The 23,591-nt window shown below is 39.6% G+C and overlaps 1 long non-coding RNA gene across 1 annotated transcript in view; it reads left to right on the forward strand.

The window, feature by feature from the left end:
• Positions 1-23,591, forward strand: part of LOC146768562 (uncharacterized) — a 132,222-nt gene that overhangs the window by 52,730 nt on the left and 55,901 nt on the right. The window contains exon 2 of the long non-coding RNA XR_014954257.1: positions 1-22,430. This exon is cut by the window's left edge and continues 12,094 nt beyond it. This is a non-coding gene — a long non-coding RNA (uncharacterized LOC146768562). The remainder of the gene's footprint in view (positions 22,431-23,591) is intronic.

Below are 23,591 nucleotides of genomic sequence, written 5' to 3' on the forward strand. Positions count from 1 at the left end.
ATAAATCAGTGACCAATTGAGGTCTTGAATTCTATGGTAGCTTAGAATATTTCTGATCTGAGGCAGTAGAGAGAAGATTTGCTAGGGTTTGTACCTATCTGTATAAGGTGTACCAAAGCATTTCCTTTAATGTCAGAAGGAAATTCTTTCCCTTTGCTCCTAATGAAGTATTCTTCCTTTACATGACCTAATTGTTCACCAGGCTCCTTGTCAAGCTTTAGGAAAAAACCTTGGGCAAGATCTGATGCATCTGTTTTGCCAGAAGAAGCACCCCTTTAAGAAATGGAAAGAAAACCCAAAATTAAATTAAAAGAAAGTAATTTGTGATGACAGTGTGTGTTCCTCCCACTGCTTTTTTTCTCCCCTTCCATTTGGTTAAACTTTCTCTTTTGAGAAAAGAAAAAATAAAATTCTTGCTAAATGGCTTGCATTACAGATGTGAACTCTCCCTGTTAACTGGGATGTTGAACTTCATTCTCTCTAGCAGTATCCCAACAATACTGCACACAAGCATTCCCCTCAAACTGAGCAACTGCAGAAATTGAGGCTGGAGAAGACCCCCAAGAATACTGAGTCTAACTGCTAAACTAACACTGTGGTGTTCACCACTAAGCCAGATCTCTAAGTCCAACATCCACGTGCCTTTTGAACACTTCTAGGGATGACAATTCTATCACTTCCCTGGGTAGCTCACTGTGATATATGTCAATGATTCCAGAGAAGAAAATTTTCCTCATATCAGACCTAAACCTCCCCTTGAGGCCATTTTCTCACATCATGTCACCCGGAGGGAGAAACCAGCAGTCACCTCACTACAACCTCCCTTCAGGTAGTCGTAGAGAAAATAATTAGCTCCCCCCTGGGGAAAGGTTCTCCAGGGTGCAGGGAGAGACTCGATGGTGTGACTTTGCATGACCTTCTTCAAAGTAAGTTATGTCTTGTAGGATTGAATTGGCAAGAGATGTGGGGGAAATGGGAATCCTTGACACCACTGATACCTAGGGAAGTCTGGTCAAGAGTGTTTGGTTTCCTGATGACTGTTTCTCTCTGACTCAGCCTCCTGTGGCAGTGAGTCCTCCTTCCATGCCCTTAGTCTGCTGAATCCTGAGATCTGCAGGTTGCACAGCTGCTTGTCTCAGTGATAAGCTCTGGGATGGCTGGGGTGCAGACCAAGAACAAAGCTTAGAGTGGGAAACCAGGGGCTGGAAACTGATAGGATTGCTCAGCAGTGTAGAAATCTGTAAAAATTATTCTTATTCATAATTGAAACATTTGGTCAATCTTTCTTGCAATGCTTAAGTGTTGTGTATCTTTTCAGCTCTTAAGAGACTCAATTTTCACTCAGTTTGTCTGCAGTTATCTTCCTTGGTTTGGATTTATTGCAGGATTGACTGAGGAAGTTATATTGATTCCAAGCCACTTTCTGATTTTTTTCAAAACATTTCCATTGGGAAAAAAATTTCTACTTTCTTTGTCTAACCACCTAACAAACAAGGTCTTTGACTCCTTGTTAGCAAATACATACATATGCATGTATATATATTTGCCTAATTTATGTATATGGGCATGTAAATATATATATTTTCCTAATTTGCCTCATTATAGAAGAAATAAAAACAGCCTGGAAGGTACTAATAACTGGAAGCTGGAGATGATAGATTGCTCTAAAGAGCCTGAAAAAGAACCCTTTGATGACTCCAGAGAAGTAAAAAAAGCTGTTTTGCCAGTAGTGAAAAGAGCTGTGAAGAAAGAGAGCCTAAGGTGGTAGGTACCTATAGCAGTTTTATTCAAGACATAAGTACTGTGGAATATCCTTGGCTGCAATAGCAAGGCCTGGATTTTTGATTTCAGGCTGTTCATGTAGACAGAGCAAGTGTGATTTTAGCCTTGATAGGAGCTGAAGTATTCCTTTCAAACAGTTTGTGAGAGACTCCTGAGGTTTCTGAGGTAGGAAGCTGCCAAGCCTTTGCTTCTGCTGTACTTGAAAGATGGGTGGATGCTTTGGTCATGTTTACAGTTAATAAACTGATTTGCAGATGTTAATTTATTTTCAGTGATTGAACTGTGTTCTAATGGATGTAGAGGTTTGATTATTAGCCAACTGCCTGGGCCAAGAGCCACAGACATCAGACTTCTTGGATTATCTGGATGCTGCTATGGGGCAATCCGTGTTCTGAATCAGTTGACAGGGGAGTGTTTTTGGTGGGTGAGATGAGGCCGAAGCAGGCTGTGCCTCTTCAGGAGTGTGGTGTGCGGTGTGCCAGGGTCCTGTGCTCCAGAGAGCCTGCAACAGCCCTTGGGGGATCTTTTCTGCTGTGGCTGGTTCCTCTCCTCTCTTTGGCAGAAGTGAGACCTAGAGTACAGCTGCAGACAGCTGATAAGTGAGCAGGAGGTGTCCTGGAGCATGGGGCTTAGTGAGTTCAATAAGTGCTTTTTCACAGGCAAACAAAGCAAGCTCCTGTTTAAACTTTTGCTGGTCATAACCTTTCTAGTGCTAAACAGGCCGTGGCTTTGCTTAACACATGATGTAGCATTAAGTTGTTACAACTTCATTAATGTTGGTCTTTGATGTTTTACCTTTTGATAACATCTTTGAGTAGTTTCTTTAAAATTATTTTAGAAGTGCGGAAGTGAAACTTGAAGTGACAGTGAAGCAAAGTTGGACCTTTATAACTTTAATGGAATAAGCTGCAGAGAGATACTAAGGCTTGGCAGGTCAGAGAAACCAAAGAGAAAATAGCAAGGGTTTCTCTGAAGGATCAGGAAGTAAAGTCACACTCAGTCATTTAGGAAGAGAGCTGTTGAATAGCTTAAAAGTATGAGGAGAGCCTCCCCTTGCTTTGGGTCAGAAAAGGGAGTGTGACTTTTGGCTCCCGAGACCCCAATTCTCCGTTGTTCTCTTTGAACCAGAATGTAAGGTAACAAGAAAGAAGGGTAGCTGCAATCCACCTTTGAATGCTGGGACAGCTGACAGCTCTTAGGTACAATATTAGAGCAACATCAGAGTATCCTGAAATTGCACTGTGCTTTGTGTTCTGTGCCAGCCATAGAGGGACCAGAGAGCAGGGTCCTCATAGATTGAGTGCTCTCCTGTGCTGCTCTGCCTTTGGCCTCCTCCCAGTTCATATAATTCTCAGGATGGCATTTCTAACTCCTTTGCCTCTTCCTTAACTCCAGCCAGATGGAGAAAATGGATTCAACAAGCTCAAGAGCTCTTAAGTTCAGAAGCTCAAGAGAAGTCCATCTCCAAGAGTGTAAAATCGATCAGGAGGTAGCAGGAGGTCAGCTTGGGTAAGCAAGGAGCTCCTGGCAAAACTTGGGCACAGAAAGAAGGGTGCAAGAAGCAGGGGCAGAGTTAGGTGGCAAAGACAGTAGGTAGGTAGAGCAACTGTTTAATCTACCAAGGATGGGATTAGGAAAACCAAAGTCCACCTGGAGGTGAGTCTGATGAGGGGGTGCAAAGAGTGACAAAAATCTACTAGTACGTCAGCAGCACAAAGAAGCTGAGGGAAAACTGCCATTAACAGGGTAGGTGCTCTGGTAACAAAGGACACTTAAAGGACTGAAGGTAATCTATATCTCCTTCATCTTGGTCTTTAATGATAAGATTTACCTTTCAGGAATCCCAGATTCTTGAGACTAGAAGAAAATTTTATAGCTAGGAAGACAGCCTAAGATCAGGTGGATCTTAGCTTAAACTGGTCATGGATGTGTCCCTAGAACAAGATGCCCCCATGCATGCTGAGAGGGCTGAGTGATGTGACAGCATTTAAAAAGTCACAGCAACCAGTGAGGGCTGCAAGGCAGCTAATAGCACACCCTACTAGAAGGGCAAGAAGGAATATCCAGAGAATGTGGATTGACCAGCTTTACCTCCATCCTTGGGGAACAATGGAATAACTATTCCTGGAGGCTGTTTCTAGGTCTGTGAAAGACAAAAGGGTGAACAGAAGTAATCTGCATGGATTTATGAAGAGGAAGTGACAGTCTTTTGTGAAGAAATGAGAGGCCCAGTGGAAGAGAAGTAGACGTGATTTAACCTGTCTTTAGAAAGGTATTTTGAAGCATCCTCATGGAAATGGGTGATCATAGAATCATAAGATGTCAAGAGTTGGAAGGGCCCTTAAAGATCATCTAGTCCCAAGCCCTCTGCCATGGGCAGGAACACCTCTCACTAAACCAGGCTGGGAGAGAGGACTTGGACTTCTCATTTGCAGATGATATAAACCTGAAAAGAGTGGTTGATATGCTGGAGGCTTGAGTTGCCACCTAGGGAGACCTGGATGGGCTAGAGGATTGAGCAGAGAAGAAGGATATGAAACCAAATGAAATGCAAATTCCTGTATGCAAGGAATCTCATTCTTGAGTACAGGAGCTTTTCTTCCACCATGCACATAAACTCACCTAAATCTGTGCCTAAAGCTTCTCTTTCCCTTCAGCTGGATACTGTGGCAACTTGATTCCTGTTAATGACATCTACCAGGCTGAAAGCAAGATTAATATGGAGATACACTTACAGCTATGGAATTTTCTTAGATTGAACTTCCTTTAAAAGGTTTAGTGATCCATAATTGCAATCTTCAGTAATTGTGTTACAGCATATTCTTTACATTGATCATTTTAGTTGTGCTTCAATTGTTTTTGAATTGATCACAAAGAAACTGACTGCTTTTTGGGTGCTCATCTTAAGAGTTGAACATGAAATAATCAAACTCGGTTGGTGAAAACATCAGAATAATTTATAATATTCTGGCAAATATATCTGTAAAGTGAACACTTCCACACTTAAAGTTCTTCAAAATTGGAAATCATGGTCAGTTGCAAAAAACATATGAGTCTTTAGGGGACTGCAAAATTGGAAATATCTCAAGAAAGAAAAATGTGATCTCTTTAAGTATCAAGAGAGTATTGTGTAGGAGAGAAGGTATTGATCCTTGGTTAAGTGAATTTAGCTTATACCATTGTTCTATCCTTGTTCTACCTAATGTAACCTATAGAAAATCCTCGAGATCATCACTTTTGGTAAGTAGTAATAGTATTTTTTTCACTTAAAAATTAAAAAATAAATTTAAAAATAACCACTTCCTCTACTCTTTGACATAATAAATAAATTGAATCATGTGACTAGTGACAGAACCTAAAGGAATGGCTTGAAGCTGTGTCAGGGGAAATTTAGTTTGGATATTAAAAAATCATTTTTCATCCAGAGGGTGGCTGGGCACTGGAACAGGCTCCCCAGGAAGTGGTCACAGCACCAGCCTGGCAGAGTTCAAGAAGCTTTTGGACAATGTTCTCAGGCACATGGTGTGATTCTTGGGGTGTTCTGTGAAGGAACAGGAGCTAGATTTCAAAGATCATTGTGGGGCCCTTCCAACTCAGGATATTCTGGGATATATTTATGTGAAAATTTGAAGAGGAAAAAAAGGAAAATTCTTATATTTTTAATTAGTCTTTCCTTCTCCCTTTCTACCCCTGTTCTCACATGTTTCAGTAATAAAAGATGAAAAAAATAAAAGATGTGTTTCCTTACCCTCCTCTTCAAAATGTTTGGAAACCCTTAGCTGGATACAGAAAGAACAGAATCACAACAAAGAAATGTTGAGCTTGTCAGAATGGCAAATGAGCTGCTAGCTGGTAACTCACCAAACTACTTTGTTCCCCTTCCCTTTTTCTTGATTCCTAACATACCTCTTTTGCTCTGATAACATGAAATTTATTGTTATCCTTGGAAAAGGAAGGTAAAATGAAGTGCTGGTTTATATATATGCTTTAGGATGCAGTGCCACCATTGAAGGCATCAAGACTGCAGGAATTAAAAAATGATGCAATTTTGCAGAAATCCCAGGAAAAAGCCTCTTATAATCTTTAGTTTAGTCTGTTCTCTCATGTAGGACAGGCTTATCATAATTTCACAAGATGACTTTTGCTTCACAGCCATGATTTCAGCTTGGGTTAGTGTAGCCCATACCAACCTTAGGCATCAGTACGACCACCAGGGAAAATTCACAAGACCTGAAGGAAGGAGCAGGTCCTTCAAATGGCCTAATATCTGATGTGTGTGGTGATATCTGATGAGGCAGAAGGTGCAGATTCTGCTGGACACTTGGCAGGTTAGTAAACTTTCTTTAAGGATGGGGTGCTACCTCTTTCCTTGCAATCCTGTGCAGCAGCAGTGCTTGGTCAGCAAATAAACCCACCAGTTAAACTGGCTGCTGCAGATTATTTTTCACTCCATGCCATGCTCTGAGTGGCAATGAATGGCTTGCTTACTTGTTGCTTGGGTTCGCAATGTTAGAGTTGACTTCTCGCTAAAGGATGAAACAAAAGGTGGGAGATGTGTGTTAGGGTGTCTACTCCCATCCCTTGCTGATGCAGCAAGAAGTCTTCAGGTTTTGCTTGCTGGGTGGAACTTGTTCCCTGTCACTTCTAATATTGTTTTTCACACATAGCTACAGCCTAATGTTGCTGACGCAAGTCGACTTGTTTAATTTTATCCAACTGACTGTGCCACTTAGCGCGCTTCGTCGTCTGCTAAAAATGCTTTTGTTAAGATTGAGAACCAAACACAATACTGAGTATTTGATCCTACCTACTTATGCGTGGCCAACATACTTTGCTTTTATGTTTAGCTTGCTGCTACAGAAATAATGAAATATTTATTCAGCTGTTAAGGATCAGAATTTGTATTCTCTCATGATTAAATGATCTGCAAAGGATGTTCCTTAGAGAAGGAGAAGGGCTCTGGCATTCTTCAGCACCACTGTCAGGAGCAGGTAGTATGCTGAGGTATTGTTATTTTGGCAGGCTAGGCTTTTTTGCTCAAAGGCACTGTGGTAAAGCCTTTGCATTTTGACATGCCTTTTGGTGTCACAAGTGACTTGCTGTGGTCAGCCTGACTCCTGATCATCTGTCAAATGCTGCTGTCTCATGCAGTGGCCTGCTCTGCAGTCTGTCTTTTTGGCTTATGTTTTGTAGGATTTAAATCAACATGGCTGATAATACAATGATCTACAGCAAGTGCAGTGCCATATTGCTATAAAAATCAATTACAATTATGATCAGACTTCTAGGACTAACAAGGAGAAAGATTTTTTTTTTTTTTTTTTTTTTTTTTTCCTTTCACCCTTTCTGGGGTATGTTGTATCTTTCACCTGGGGATTTTAACCCTGATAACTTAATGGTGGTTATTCTGAGCATCTCACCTGAAAAGTGTGTTCCTGTACAGATGAAGCCAGATGAGAAAAATCTTCAATATATTTAGCTTACCATATGTTTTTAGAAAGCTCTTCTCCTGGAATGAACATTCTTAAAAACAAGTCTGCTAACAGGATAGCATCTGTTCATTTAGTTGTCAAGACCTAGAGTGCACTTAGACAAGAGACAGTAAATGCTAGAGAAGAGGGAAGAAGAAAATATAATTAAATGACCTCTGCTTTCCTCCTCAACAGTCATACACCCACACTCCCTAAAAAAGCACCATTTTTTTTATGCTGCATGATTTTCTTATTTCCATTAGATTAAACATTTACTGCATGGGTAAGTGAGCCTCAGGCTAAACTTCAGGTTGAAGTCTAGTTTCTGTATCATTGAAAATCTCAACCAAATGAATCTCTTTCTGACAATGACACCAGTTGCAAAAAGACCCCAACTAATGGACATTTTATCAGCTTCATTTTCTGGAAGTGGCTCTAATACGTCTAGACCTTGAAACCTGAAAGAAGATGAGTTTTTTCTGTTAGAGTTCAGTCTTTGCCAATTCTGTGAAATGTTACTAAATGTGCAGCTAAGCAAGAAACCTCTGGAAAAAGATCTTTTCATGCCTTGTGAATTCATGTTTTAATTTTCAGATAAGTGTTTTAATTATTCTGCCTGATGATTTTTGTTTTGTTTAATCACTGCTCTTCCTTACTTCCCTGTGGGGTGACTCTTCAGGAGCAGGCAATTCTGGTCTGCAAAGCAATCACTGATGAAAGAGTGGCATCACCACTTTATCTTTTCATGTGAATGTGTGTGCAAGAGGAGCATTTTTATCCAAAGGTAGGTTGGTGCCCCTGTCTCAGAGGAATCAGTACATCCCATCGTGCAAAGGAATAGGCAGTGAGCATCATTTTTTTTAAGTACTGGCAGGTAACATTAGAGATGTGCACAGAGCAAAGCCTCATGGTTTTCCTAGCAGCAGCTTCAATTGAAACTTTTTAAAAATTATTGGATTATGTGAAAGGAGGAAAGCCGGGAAGAAGCCTCAGAGTTTTAGAAAGATTTTGACTGGTACCATCAGCTTGTAGTTTGTTAGAAATCCATGCTGTCTGGCATTAACTCCTCCCTGTTAGCATTTGATCTGCATCTGCAGGGCTTTGTGGGGAGCTCACTGATCTTTTCTTTAAGGCTGGGGCTAGGTCTTGTATTCTGTCCAACAGCAGCAAAGGAAAGTACCTGCAGAAGTAGAAGAGTGCAGGTGATCTTTGAGAGAGGGAGCCAGGCCTCAAGCTCCTCCTAAGAGAAAGTTCAGTTGTTATGCTGCTGCACATTCAGGTCATTGAGCCCAACTTCTCCCACTTCAGAAGAGAGAAGCCTCTTATTAAGGGTTAGCATTTGAGAAAAAAAAAAAAAAAATGGGAAGAAGGGAGCTTGGTACATTGCTATAAGTCATTCTTGGGTTTAGGTGCAGCCCCTGATCATTTGCCTTTCTCAAAATACTGGTAAGTCCATATGAATTTGCTAAAGGAAGCAACTGAGATATTCCAGCTTATTTTCTGAAACTTTTCCAGAACATAATAGATGCACCTGCAAAAAGTGCATAATCAGTATGTTCTCTTTAGGTGCTGAAGAAGAATGAAAGCTTTAAATGCAAGATATAGTGGGTGCCTGCCATTGAAATTGAATGGAATACATAGCATGATATTCTTGCATTTTTCAAGCTGTGTCGACTAGGAGAAAAAAAATGGGGATGTGAGAACAAGTTGAATTGGGGGAACACAAAGGAGCTTTCCCTAGAGGTGCTACAGTTAAGGTGGAGCATGTTCAGCAAGAGAGTTAAGCATGGGGGAGGGTGGATTTCTTTTGGGTAGTGTGAGAGCTTGGCACTTTGCAACTTTATTATGTTATTTAGAGAATGAGAATGCTAAAAATGGCCCCTACTATGCTTCAGGTACTTTTGACATGCATTAGAAATACATGATAAAAATACCCTTAGTGCAGAAGTAAAAATGAATATTTCAAGGAAAATGACAGTAAAATGAATTAAGGGTTGAGAGTTGACATTAATAATGCAGACTGATCTACAGCACCTTCATTTTTCATCTGTAAAATGGAGATAATGGTGCTGACCCAGATTGTAAATGAGCCCTGAATTCATCTGATGGAAAGCATCACCAACAGAAGTGGTAATGGTAGAAATTGGTGTTAGAGATGTGGCATAATTGTCGTAAGCTAGAATTTTATAAGTACTGGGACATCCTAAGAGAAGTTAAAGAAATGAAAATATATTTAAGTGTGCAAACGCTCCTGCATCATACAGGAATGCTTCTGCCCAGCAGTGGTGCCTTAGGGTAACCATGCAGTTGCAAGCAATATGGGTTTTTATGGATCAAACCAATCCTTTTAAAGAAACATCTATTTTTTTTTTGACTTGGCTCCTTCTGCTGTCTGTCACTGTCAATCATCAATTCCCTTTCAACAGGCTGTTTCTTGCCACCTTCCTCTTTTGCTGCTCCCTCCTCTGAGGCCCTTCAGCCAGCTGCATAGCACAGCTGAGCACTTTGTCCTTTCTGCAGTGGTTTGAGCCCAGACTGTCCCTTTCAGCCTCTTCCTTCTGGCTCCTTGTCTTACTCTCCTCTGTCAACTGCACCCAACCTTTTCTGCCACTCGAGTTCTGGTACACTGAGAGAGTCCCTTTGTCCCATTTTCAGAGTTCAGAGTCCTGCTGCTTGTCAAAACCCTTTGTATCTGGGTTCCTCACCCATCCTTCACCTCCACACACTGCTGACATTCCCACCACCCTCCTGACGTGCTAAGTCTGTTTTTTACCTCTTCATTGTATCCTGAACTTAGCTTCAGTCTCCACTCTTGTTTCCAGCACCCTGACCTGGGACCTGCAAGAGCCTTTCATTTCACTCTGTCAGTGCTGCCAGAGCTGGATTGCTCTTTGCCTCTTCAGTTTTGCAAAAACAAGAATAAAGAGAAAAACCTGTGGAAATATTGTCTGAATAAATAACTAGGAAATTATAAAAAATAGATCACTTCAAAAAATGAAAATTATAAATGTTGGACTCTCTAGGAATGGTCTCATGTCTAGGGCAGGACACTGTATTTCATTTTAGCAATGTTTTATTGACCTGGCTTCTGATTTTAAAAAGCAAACCCTTGGCTTCTGATCCTATTCATACATATTTAATTCTGAGTATGCAGTATATTCCTTTGGATTCTAAGATAAGCAGGTGAATAAGCCTTTCCCAGATCAGAGAACTGGAAGGCAAAAAGCAGTGTGAAGCTGTGGCAGAAATCTGTGATGAAATACATGCCAGTGGGTCTGTATTAACATCCTTATTTTTAAGTATTCTCCAAGGTCTCTTGCTTGTATTTGATTCTGATGTGTAGAATGATTGTAAAGGAAGTAAAGAAAACACCCTTTTCTCCATATTTTTTGGCTTTTAGTTTTCCAGACTGCTAAGACTTCAAATGCTAGAGGCTGCACCAGCACTGATGGCTTTTATTTTCTTTTTATATTTGTGTGCCTGAGACCAGAACAAGAGTGATCTTACACTTAATAGAAAGAGGGAGTTGGTAGAAAATTCAGCTAATAATGGAAAGCTGCCTTTCACTGTAGGCATGCAGGTGTTCTGTAATAACAAATCCATCAGGCTTTCTCCCTTCATTTCTCCCTCCAATCTTTGCAGGCTTTTTAGCAGAGGGGATGTTTCTACAAAGGAAAGGAAGAAAGGTTGTATGATCTATTTCGTCTAATTTGCAACTTTGGTAAAATGTTATGTGTAGCTTTTGTAACTTTGAATCTATGGGGTTTGAGGAGTAAGTGTTACTCTGGTTTTTGATGAAGTTACTTGACAGATTAAGAAATAAAGTGCTAAAGTAACCTTGAGTCTGAAAACAAAGATGGAAATAGAGTAGATGTCATTTTGCAAATGGGGAGTAAAAAGGTTTTTGTGTTTGCCAGCATGCACAGTTTAGAATAATTTCAGTGCATCAGGAAATGAGCTTTAAATTATTCTAAAGCGGTTGGTAAGTGGGAGAAACATAGTTAAATTTATCAAAGCTTTTTTTGGTAAATAATTGATATAGTGTTGCAATAAGAGTATGCCATATATTACAAAATGATACATTATGTAAATAGAGCATAATTTTCCTTCTGCCTGATGCTAGATCCCACTTTCTGGGTAATGACTGGGAAGGAGCTCAATCCGTTTTTCTTTGAGAGGCACAGGTACTATAAGTGTGGAAAATTGGCAGGTGTGTTATTTAAATTATTTTCTCCACCTCCATACAAATTTTAGACTAATTTAGATATAAAATGATAATAATAATAATTTAAAAAATCAGCCCTAGAGGAGAAGATAGGCCAGCCTGCTTACTACAAGTGACTGCAGGCAAAAATGGGAAGTTAATGTTTTCCCCCAGTGTCACCTGAGTGATGTTCAGAGACCCATTGTTCTGGGCAATTTGCAGCTGTGGAACTTGTGCAATCTCCTATATCTAATCCAAATGCTGGTTTTAATACAGCCCTGATTATCTCTGACTCTGAGCAATAGTATATCTGTGGTTTTATTAAGGCAACATTGCTAATGGTAAACTAAGCTGTTAATTTCAAATTTGGCAGCAACTATTAACAATTCTTATCTTTTTAATTTAGTACCCTCATTTGACAGGGTACATCTCCAACCTCAGCAAGACCTCTAATTATTGTAGTGTGAGGATTTCTTCACTTTTTACTGTTACTGGGTTGCAAAATCATCTTCACATTTACTCTCAGGAAAGGGACTTGTAGTGAGTACATCGTTTGTGTGGGCACTTTGTTTATTGAAGTTTTCCTAGATGATTAGAAAAGATTACTAAGTGTTTCACAGAGGTATGAAGCATAAGTACAAAACAGCTGTTATGAGTTCTGCTAGTGAGTCGTGCTGAGTTGACCCTACAAAAGCCACCCTGTCACTCCCTTCCTACACTGGACAAGGAAAAGAGAAAATAGAATGAAAGGCTCGTGGGTTGAGATAGGGAACAGGGACAGATCATTAACCCATTGCTGCCCCAGGCCAAACAGATGACTTGAATAAATTAGTTTAATTTATTACCAATCAAATCAGAGTAGGATAATGAGACAGAAGAATTAAATCTTAAAGTATCTTCCCTCCTCCCACCCCTCATTTCTTCCCTAGGTGACATACCTCCGGTAACACTCAGGTATTGGCAAGACATTGCCAGAAGCTCTGGAAGGTGCATAAATGGATTAATTTAATATGGTGTTGCAACAGTGTTGTGGTTAGCCCTGTAATAACTGTACTTACAGAGCAGTACTGCATATATAACTATAAAAAAATCAAGTATTTTTGAAATGTCACATTTTCCAAAGAGATGATGAGTCAGAGGTGCCTCTTTAGCAGGAGACAGAAATACAGCAATGTTTAATATTGTTGCAAAGGGTAGATAGATAAACATTCTCCTTCCCCTTCTGCCTTGCTTTGTGATACAGGTTTGTCTTGTGGCTATAGTGGTATCAACCCATAGAAACACTACTTGAAGGAAATGGATTTTCTGCTGGTATGTCTCACGTCAAGTTTTTTCCTCATCTCTAGGGTCTTGATTCATGTCTGCTGGCATTAGTAAAAAAAGACAAATAGTTACACAACAATAGTATGGAAATATTGCAGCAATTTTAGTAAATGCATTGAGATATTAATGTTCATTCATCCAACTAAAAAACATCCAAAAACTTTCAAGAAAGGACTGCAGAGGTAAAACATGCAACAAAAGTTGCTGTGTTATCTTCACCTCTTTGTCATTTGCTCCCTTGTTTAATTTTTCCTCTATTCTTTCTAGGTACAACACTAGACTGTAACAGCAATTACAGTGCAAACACAGTAGTTGTCTGCTCAGCTTAGACTGATCTGGAGAACTCAAGTAGATTGTGTTCATTGTATTTGTATCACAGGTTAACTCTTCTCAGAGCTGTACCTTTGCTCAGCTGTGGTATCCCCAGTTCCCCCTGCTTGTCCAAGTCCTCCTCCAACACCTGAACTTTCTAGGCTTGCCACATGGTAATATTTTGCACCAATCCTTTCTCCTGTCTGGCCCTGAGTGGCTCACCAGAGTGCCTTTAAACTGGGTGACTGATCCTTTCAGCCTGTCTGAATGGCAGGCAGCTAAAGTGGAGAGCAGGGGAAAGGGGAGAGGATGTACCAAGCCCATCACTGCGTGGAGGATGAATGTCTTCTACTCAAGTGATGGAGGTAAAAATGAGCAAAAAACTTAGGGGTGGTAGGAAACACTTCTTCTGGAGTGTTCATTAAACTTGTTCCTCAGGAACAGGAAATAAATATGTCATTTTTGCAGTACTTGAATCAGGCAGAGTGATCCTTTTGCCTGAGTTTTGTCTGGGGTTTCTGAATCCTTCTTTTAGTCAGTCTTTTCTGAGCTCTGTCAGTCCTCTTTTTTTTCTTTTTTTTTTCCCTTCCTGCTTTCTCTCTGCCGTGTTTCTCCCTGGAATTTTGGTTTCAGTTGCAGTTTCAGTCCTTCTGCTGTGCCTGCAGACTTTGAGCTGGGAGGCAGAGTGGAAGGAGCAAGAGGAGCCTGCAGTGGGGTGTGCAGGGAGGGGATGGGGGTTGGTGGTGGGGCAGTGACCCCTGAGGCTCAACTCTCCAAGAGGAGAAAGAGAATTAATCAGGAAAGCTTTCAAAGTTTTCTTGCTTCTTTTCGGGGCCTGTGCTCCTCTAGTTCAAATTGAGTATTTGAGCATCCAGGCAGAGCAAGCGTGGCACATTTGAATGCATAGGAGGCATTGAAACAATTAAAAATGATATTTCTGGTTTGGGTTGATAGAAATTTTCCCCCTTCAGCTGTTCTGTCCCCAATGCTGTTTGTATGTGTGTTCTTGCCAGGTACTGGCACTTGTGACTGCTTTCTGGCATTATCACAGTCAGCTTGTTTGGATGGTCTTTTGTGAGGGTTGCCATGGGATGTTGGTTTGCTCAGGAACGGTTCTTCTCTGTTGGTCAATTACAGTACACATCAGCTTTTATCCCATCTTAATTCATTTAAAGAAAATCTGGTTTCTTGGCAAAAGAGTTCTTCTCAGTATGTTCAGTGGTAGGATATCACTTGTAGGAAAGGAGTGGATTAGTGTGCTGAAACTGTGCAGAAATAGAAGATTGTTTTTTGAATAATTGGGTATGACAGTGTTGTTACAGGAAGGTTGGAAGGCAAAGCATTTTGAAGTAAGCCTGATGTTCTGCTATGTTCCTCAGCCCTGGAGCCCAAGCAGCAGTCATGGGACACTTCCACTTTCTCCTGTGCTCCTTCCAACTTGTTTTGGAACTGTGAAGTTTTTTGAATAAATCCCCTTAGAAGCTGTTAGAAATGCATGTTTGCTGTTAGAAATTATGCCTGGAGAGAGTTGCTTAAGTTATTCAGAGGTGGAAGCCTGATCATACTGGGAGACAGGCTAAATGGACATAGATCCTCTGCCTCCACCTCTGACAGTTGATTTCAGGGTAGGGGTTAAAGCAATAACTACACACCACAACACTTGTAACTTATTATCTAAGAGTTTTTTTGTTTGATTTTTTTTTTCTTTTTTAGTTTGTCTGAATTTTGAGGGTTTTTTCCCACTTCTTTTCTCTACTGCATTATCCAGAACTGAGATGAACTGCACTTCCACAGGTTATTGTGTGTAGACTGAATGCATCAGGGGCAGTCAACAGGAAAGAGGCTGCAGATGCACTGAGATATGGAGGCAGGTCAGGCTTAGTGGTGGCATGCCAAGTGCTCTGCCACCTGAGCCTTGGTGGTTTGTTTGAGGCACTCTCTTCCCCACTGGTGAGCTGAGCCTGTTTGCACTGATGTTTATCTGTGAAAATCCCATCTGATCTCATTTTGCCCTGGGTGGCAGAGACAGCCTGACAGGAGAGAGCAGAGGAAACATTTTGAGTATAAACAGCAAGTGAGGGCATGATTCCTTCACTGCATCATTCAGAGTCTCTGTTATAACACTTCACCTCTAGGAGGTTGTGTGTTATGGCAAATCTTTGCCTAGAAGCTTAAGCTCACAACTTCAGAAATTATAGCAGAAGTGGAATATTACCCTCCCCAGAAGAACTACTGGAGGAGGAAAAGAAAAAATCCTTATTGGGATCAATGGCTGTTGCTTTTAGTGAAAAAAAAAAAAAAATTGCTGAAAGAGGGCAAAATTATAATTATTGATAAATTCCATTTTACTACTATGGGACCCAAACCTCAGGGTCTTAATGATGGTTCTTAATTATTCCCCCAATGGAGAGGCTGATTTTTATCACTTCTAAAAAGGCTTGTCTTCTCCAAGCCATTGAGCTTATTAAAGACTGCTTAAATAAGCTGTTTGTAATCATTGCTGATTGTTTCCCTTTGTTTATTTAACAGACTAAATCTATTTATAAATTCAGTTTCTGTTCCCCTGTGACTGTCATTAATGTATCTGCTTATTTTACATCAATTATCACTGTCATGTAACTGAATAGACTAATATAGTCTGTTGCCTTGTGATTTCTCAGTGCATATTCATTTTTACTCCCATACCTTTGAGCAGACACTTCCAAAACCACACTAACCAAATCTTGTGCTTTGTATTTTCATTTTTTCCTAGTTGACGAGATCTCTGTAGAGATTTTTCAACATGCAAAATATTTTCCCCTGCTCAAAATCCTTGTATTTTATACCACTTTCCTAATCTTTCTCCATAATATTTGTATATACATTTACAGTAAAATGGGGAAGGAAAAAGAAGACTTTTGCCTACAATATTCCATATAATTTCATCAGGAGGATGGAATCTACTGTTCAGGTTCACAGGCTGCAAGTACTGCTATCACTTTCAGGTGCTGGCTATCTTTATGCAAGGACTGACAATGCCAGGGAGAAGAGGTGCAGAACTTCAGGGATCTTTTAATTATTTGTGTGATAATGCATCGAGTTAATCTGGACAAATAGAAAAACAAGGAGTGGGGGATATTTATGTACATTATGCTAACTATAGCAGACCAGCTCTGGTAACACCCATTTGGATGATGTGTGTTCCACTATTAGTCTCAACAATTAACAAAAAAAAAAAAAAATCCAGCAGTGTCATGGTTTTTAAAATCTCTGGGGTCTAATGAAGAATAGAGGCAGCGTGTGAAGGGGTGCCCATGCAGCTATGGACAAATTCAACAGGAATCAGCTGCAAGCTGCTGGGCTCTAGTTCTGAAGAGAGAGAGGGTTTTGCTTTTGAATCAGGGAATGTGGTGTTTTCTGAAGCCTCTTCAGGGAGAATAGTGTTTTTATTGCTTCTCTTTGGGACACCATTGTCCTGAGGAACAGCCCTGGCCTGGGAGGTTTCAGTTATCCAATGAAATGCTAATTGCTTGCTTTAAAAATTGTATGAAATCTCAAACACCTTCCTTTCTATCAACTACATTTCAGGTTACTAGCTTTGTTCCTGAACTGTAGTTTTTTCAGTGGGTGTAAATATAGTCCTTAAAAATATTAAAACTGTTATTTTCTGCCTTAAACATAGGCTCTACATTTTTTCAACTTAGGGTTTCTACATGCCTGCTGAGATGAGCTGAAAATCCCTCCTGTTGAAGAGAACTGACACTCAGATTTCAAAAGAACTGCAAGTAATATTAGACATAAACCTGTTCTAGGATTGTGCGGACAAAAAAAAAAAAAAAAAAAAAGAGTTATTACAGTAAGACTAAAAGCTTTGGAAAGCTTTTGATGTGGAAGACTATATCCATATTTGTGGTGACCTACACAGATTATAGCTGTGCTTGCAGCAGAAAACCTTCCAAGAGGTCAAGAGTCAAAAAGATATATTGGTTTATTGGCCAATGACTATAACTCTCATCTTGCCTGGGACTTATGCAGTTCCTCAGCATCATGTTGTTTCTGTTTCTGCTGGTGCTGGAAAGTTGTACTGCAGAAGAAATGCTTCCTGAGCATTCTCTTAGATGTGTAATGCAAGAATAAGAGGCATCCTCAGTTACAAAACCAGAGCTGAGTGGTGCAGGGCTCACCCTCCAGCATGTATGGATTTGGTGATTAAGAAAATACCTTGAAGCTGTCTGCAGCTCGGCCCTTTTGATCTTGTCTGCCCTCTCACTTCCTCTTGACTGTTTCTTTATTTCCCCGGTGTTTTTAGGAACTCTTTGAGTTTTCATATTCAAGCAGATGAGGGATGCACCAATTGTCTAGCAGGCACATAAGGGCCCTGAAGATGGTCCAGTTCAGCAAGTGAATAATATAATACAAGCCTTTCTTTTGTGGTGAGAGGCAGGGTTCTGAATCAAATTGAGATATGGACATCTTTCTTTTACAGTGAAAAGAAAAAGCCCAATTATGAACAGTGTCTGAAGAAATTCATGCTGGGTTAGACCTCTGGGCCACCTCACACAGTGCTTCAGGTCCATTTTTAGAGGTATTTGTCTGTATAGCACTCAGGACCTTCAATATAATCAATTTTTGTTTTCTTTTCGTGTTCCTCTCTCTTAACGAAACTGGTCCCACTGATTGATATGTTTTTAATGATTGCTCTCACAATATACTCCATACTACGGTGATTTACAGTCTTTAAGAACTTTTTTTATTTGACTGCTCCTTCCTACTCATTTTTTTGTCTCTTTCTGGCAGACACTGCAGTGATTCTGTAGTGCTGACAAAATGGGAATTATAAGGAAGCACTTACCAACAAATCCTGGCCAATCTAATGAAGCTGTGTGAGGAGAGGTGAAGAATGACAATGTGAATGTTTAAAACCACTTTATGTTTAGCTCATCCACCTGAGCAATCGGTGTTTGTATTGAATAACCTTGTTCATAATTCAAGAAAAAAAACACAACCAACAAACCTAAACCAGAAAACCAATTTTTTTTGAAAGACATTTGTCCGGTCATGTAGTGAGAGAATGGCACTTGTTGTAGGGCATCTCACAAAGAATTTCATGAGGCAGAGACCCTTTTTATTTCTATAAATACATTTTTCTTTCCCAGTGGGATGATATTCTCTATTGCTAAAATGGTGGCTAAAATATTCAGAGAACAGAAATGGAGCTCTGGGGATTTTTGCAATTGTGTGTTAATCTGAAAATTAAAACATCAAACATAAAGAAAAGTTTCCTGGAATTTAAACATGTTTAGCCCATTACCAAAACAAACAAAAAAAAACCTATGAAGTTATAATTTCTCTTTTTTGTTATTCCACCTGTGTTTTACTTCATAGAGAGAAATCCTTGAGAATTCCCTTCCATGGAGTAGGGATGCTTTCCAATTGAACAACCCCTGTAAAAAGACCCAAGTCGTTTAAGTGAGCAGGATTTGTATTTCCCTTCACCTTAACTGTTTCCTATTTCCCACAAGACACCCCTGTCACTGAGCTACTTAAGCCATATGAACAGCACAGCAGCAACACAAGCAAATCAAGGCTTGCTTTTATAGCATTTTACTGTGTCTTTATAGTCTCCCAGTATTGTTGGTGCTATTGTTTCTGAGCTGGAGAAAATCTATTTGAAGCAAGCAACTCAATGAATATGGTCCTTTTATTCAGATAATGAATTATCTGTGTAGAAACTCACACGAACAGAAGCCTTTGTTGCTAAAAAATTATCATGAGAATAGTTTAGACAGAACGTGTTTTGGCTGGCTGTCTGTCTGGGTGCATGCAGCTATCTAATAACTATTATGTTAGTTATTTCCTACACCCTACTTGCTATTTGCTTCCTGGGATTGATGTCCTATGTCAGGTGGTATTTTTTTTCCGCTCCCAAACCCACAGAGGAGTTATCAAATTCTTGGGAAATGCACTTTCCTTCAAGACATTTGACTGTTCAGACAAAGAAACATGCACCTATATTATAGTATATATGTAAAATGGGTCAACAAAACAGGGAGGCAATCAAGAAAAATTTACATTTGGATGGTGGTTTACAAGAAACTATTTCATATTATTTGCCCAGCTCACATTTGAAAAAAACTGATTTAAGTACTTTCCTTGTTCACAGATGGCACATAAATAGTAACTACAAAAGTACTGTGCTTTCTACATAGCTGGATGTTTCTTTTAAAAGTCTCTCTGCATTTTTATAGCAGTTTATCTATCTTAGCTACCTCTATCTCCCATATTACTATAGCTTTTGAATATCTCATAATCCTTAATGTATTTATCCTCATAACACCTCAAAAAATTGGAGGTGCTGTTATCTTCTTTTTATGGGTCTCTTATTTATGGTTTTATTCCTTTTATTTTTCTTTTTTATTCCAAGATTGGCGATAAACAGGCTTGAAGAAGTAAAAGCTTGTGGTACACAGCACTTTGATGTCTGTTGCTATAGGACATGTGAAAGCACAACATGAGCCACTGCTATTTGCAAGGTGAAAAAAAGAGAAAGTTTATTTTCTGACTCCAACATTTATACTTTTCCAATGGTGACAGTGGATTGGAGGGTGAATGTGCCACCTTTCCAGTGACATTGGACAAACTACTAGTTTATCAAGTCTCTTTACCCCTATGAAGGAATGCAAAACAATAGGTTGTTTACAGAAAGTTGTGTGAGAAAATTCTCTAATAGAATGTAAACTCAGAAGGCTTTAGAAAACCTTAAGAATCAGGGTGACAGATGTCCCTCCCAAGCCACCATTAATGGTTCCTGTTGCCACCCCACTGCCAGGCTGCCTGTGAGGAATTCCCTGATGCACTCTGGGCAAAGTGAAGGGAGGAACCAAACGCTTTCTGTTTCATTCTCTACAATAATCTGACTCTTCTTGGCTGCCACGTGAACAGCTGAGACGGAAGATGTGAGGTGACAGTGGCTGGAGAAGAGGAGCCTGGAGAGGATGAGTATCTCAGACTGAGGTAGTGCCACTGCCTGTGAGATGCAGGATTCAGCTCGTGTGTTGTCACCATTTCCCTTGTGCCAGCACGTGCCTAAGGCCCCCAAACCAGGGAACATTAACTCTGCAACACAGCTTTGAGCAGTTTTCAGCAGGGATTTTTCCTTGCCCACCTAGCAGTGTCCAGGTGAGCCTCTGTGCTGCAGAAAGAAACTGAAAAAAAAGTGAACAAGTGGCTGCTGCTGAGGAAGGTCAGAACGTCCCCAGTTGCAGCAGAGAATGTGTTGGGAACCTTCACCCTTGCCAGAGTGTCCCAGCTGCACTGCAAGGCTGGGTGTGAAGTGATGGCCAGAGTCTGTAGGAGAACAGAGACTCTGCCCATGATTTCCAGCTCCGTGGCTGCAGGCTGTTTTGGCCATCTGTGACCTATTTCCCTTTCTGTTCTCATGTACTCGTTCCTGGTTTTCTGTTGTCTAATCTAACATGATGGTTATAGATTTAAAAAATATACTATTTCACATTTCACTGATTAACTACGGGATATATATTGTCAAATAGTCTCATGCTTGTTATTCAGGGTTATGTCAAAATATTGTTTATTAAGTAGGACTTCCATATTTGGTGGTTTGGGGTTTTTTTTTGCACTGGGATGCATTGCTAATTTTAATGCTGGCTCTCAGATTTTGTTGAAGCTACATGTGTCGTTCTAGTAGGCATAAATGGTCTGTGTCTCTGCTTTCACATTTTCTAAGTTACTTTTTGCTAACAATTACCTATTATAGCAGCTCCAATTTCAGAAATTACTTTTGTAGAAAATGTAAATGGTTTTTATATATTGCTTTATTTTTCTCTATTCTAGAAGAAGTGTAAGTAACTGAAATGAGGATATGTGAGCTGTTTATATTGTGTGTGAAAATGAATACAAAACAACACATTGAAGTGAAATATTTTAGTTTATCAAGATATAGCTTTGCAGTTGTTATCCAACACCCACCCACTGTATTCCTTCATATTCATAAGGAATTTTGGATTTAAAAAAAATTAAAACATATCAGACATTATAAAATTTGTAAAGTGATATAAAATCTAGCTCCAATAAATTATCCACGTTGATGGCCTGAAAATGTGAAAGAAAAATCAATCTGTTTCTTTACAGATTTGACAATAGTTCAGATATATATTATGGAAGCAATTTAGAATAAAGCTAAACTTCTCTGTCCCTTAACAAATGGAAAACACTTCTAATAAGGGTTTTAAAACAAATTGTTCATAAAATAAAAAGGACAAAGCAATAAACAAGAGAGAGTAAGTGTAATGTTATCTGTAAGGAATAAGATAAGAAAGAGTTTTACACACAGAATCAGAACGAGTAGAAGGGAATACCAAAAGCCAGATTTGACTACTGTTGTGTTAATAGCCCTTCTGTTTCAAGTTGTAATAGGCAGATATTATTGCAGAGTAGATAAACAGGGTTATCTGGAGTTCCTATCTGCATTCTTTGGCTTGGAAAACTAACTGCAGACAGAGTTAGAGCTGAATGTCCCTAGCAAGTCACCTAGAATTTCTTTCAGTGCTTTAGTTTCCTAAACTCCTTGGTATCTTTTATGAGAATGGGCTGATTTAGGTTTTATGTAATGTCAGTTATTGCCACATTAAAATATACACTATATAAAATCTTCCTTGAATAATTTTAAGACTTTTTTTAGACTTTTGCTGAAGATTTTAGTTCCAAACAGAATTCGGGGTCTCCAAGACATGTTTTGCTCTTTGGATTCTAAGAATGTGTTTCCCTTTGGTGTCAGCAATGTAGCAAATCTCAGAGACATCATAAAGGGGAAGATGATTTCATTTTAAAACAAAACTGGTTTCAGTTGTTTGTACTTCTGCACTTAACTGGAAGTGGAATGAGTGTGGGACTGAGTAGCCTGTTCTGCCTGGCCCCAGGAGCAGGATGCATGTGCCCAAGTTCTCCGTGCAGGATTTTGAGTATTGATAATTAATACAAGGGAAGCTGGTTACTGCACCAGCAGCTCCAGGCTGCTGCTCTTGTGATGGCTTTTTTCTGTCACTTCAGAGCCTGCAGTTGATAAACCTGTGGGAGAAAGGAAGTCTCTCCTTCCCGTTCCTCCTTTCATTTGGCTCTGTTGGGTTTATTGCCAGTCCTGTGTTTTGCAATATGGGTGTCTAGAGAAGTTGCACAGAGATGTGCAGCTAATCTCAAACTAATTAGCTAATCTGAGAGCTACCAGCACTTGTCCTTCACAGAGCCCTGCTCCTGCCCCTCTTCATTTTTAGGCATTCTCCATGTCTATCAATCCTGAAACTTCTCTGCAGAAATTCCTGGGCAAATGGTGGCAATAGCTGTGGGTAAGTAAATATGGCTGTATATTATTCTCCAGGCTCTCAAGTCTCCCTTCCTATCTTGGTCTCACTATTTGTAGGGAGAGGCATGAAATGAAAAAATATTGACAGAACATTTTTGAACACTGGACAAATAAAGTAAAATCACATTTTGAGCAAACTGGTGCATCTTGCTGCATCCAAATTTGTTTATAACTTAGCTGATAAAAATCTGCTTGCTGTTTTTAGGAGAATCTTGTGGGTATTATGTATTGCACTGCTGAGAGAGCTGTTCAAATCAAGTTTTATGCTAAGACAATTGTGTTTGGTGATTGTTTGGTACAATAGCGAAAGAAAAAATTACTGTTTTAGTGGTACCCTCTGTGAAGCCATGTCTCCTGTTATTGGTTTCAAAGATTTCAAACCAGAAGGGATCCTTATTGTCATCAAGGCTGACACCTGCATATATAAAAAGTGCACTTTATCCAATAGCTCTTGTATCAGTCCTTTAATTTCTGCAGAGCTAAAGCATAAAAAGGTACTGCAGAGAAGTCAAGATCTCCAGCCAGCAACTCTCCTCTCTACTTTGTTGTTCAGTTTGCAGCTTAAATTAGACATTTCTTGAAAGTCCTTCTCTACAGAGGATTTCTTTGCTCAATGTGAAATGCATTAATGGTCCAGATCTGGTTTTAAATATGTCATTAACAAGGTAAAAAACTGCCAGGAGCAGCCTCTGATTTATCTGATGACTGACAGGGTACTTAGTGTATGCAGGGCTTAAAGAAGTGCACTCCCCTCCCCAAACCCATTTCTCTGTGGGTCAGGTAAGGGGTGTCCAGGCCCTTATTAGCTGTTATGTGTGACATCAGTAGCTAGAAAAGAGATAGAAATTTTCAATTAAATGTGACATAAGCTTGGGTATAAACATGATATAAATTTAGGTATACTTTGTTGATATGTAGTATATGAGTTTTCTATTATACAGCTAGTACTTTTTTTTATTTTTAAACTGTTTTAGCATCTGAAATTATGTTGGCATTATATGAAGCAGTCTGTTGCAAAAATTAGCAAGATTTAAATTAATGTCAAAATCAATGTCAAAATTCACCACAGGGTAAAATATACATACATATGTGCATGTATATAGAGACACAAAAAACTCCAATATCTACTAGTTTTCTTAACAAT

The sequence above is a fragment of the Lonchura striata genome, chromosome 1, assembly GCF_050655825.1.
Source record: "Lonchura striata isolate lonStrDom1 chromosome 1, ASM5065582v1, whole genome shotgun sequence".
NCBI lineage: Eukaryota > Metazoa > Chordata > Aves > Passeriformes > Estrildidae > Lonchura > Lonchura striata.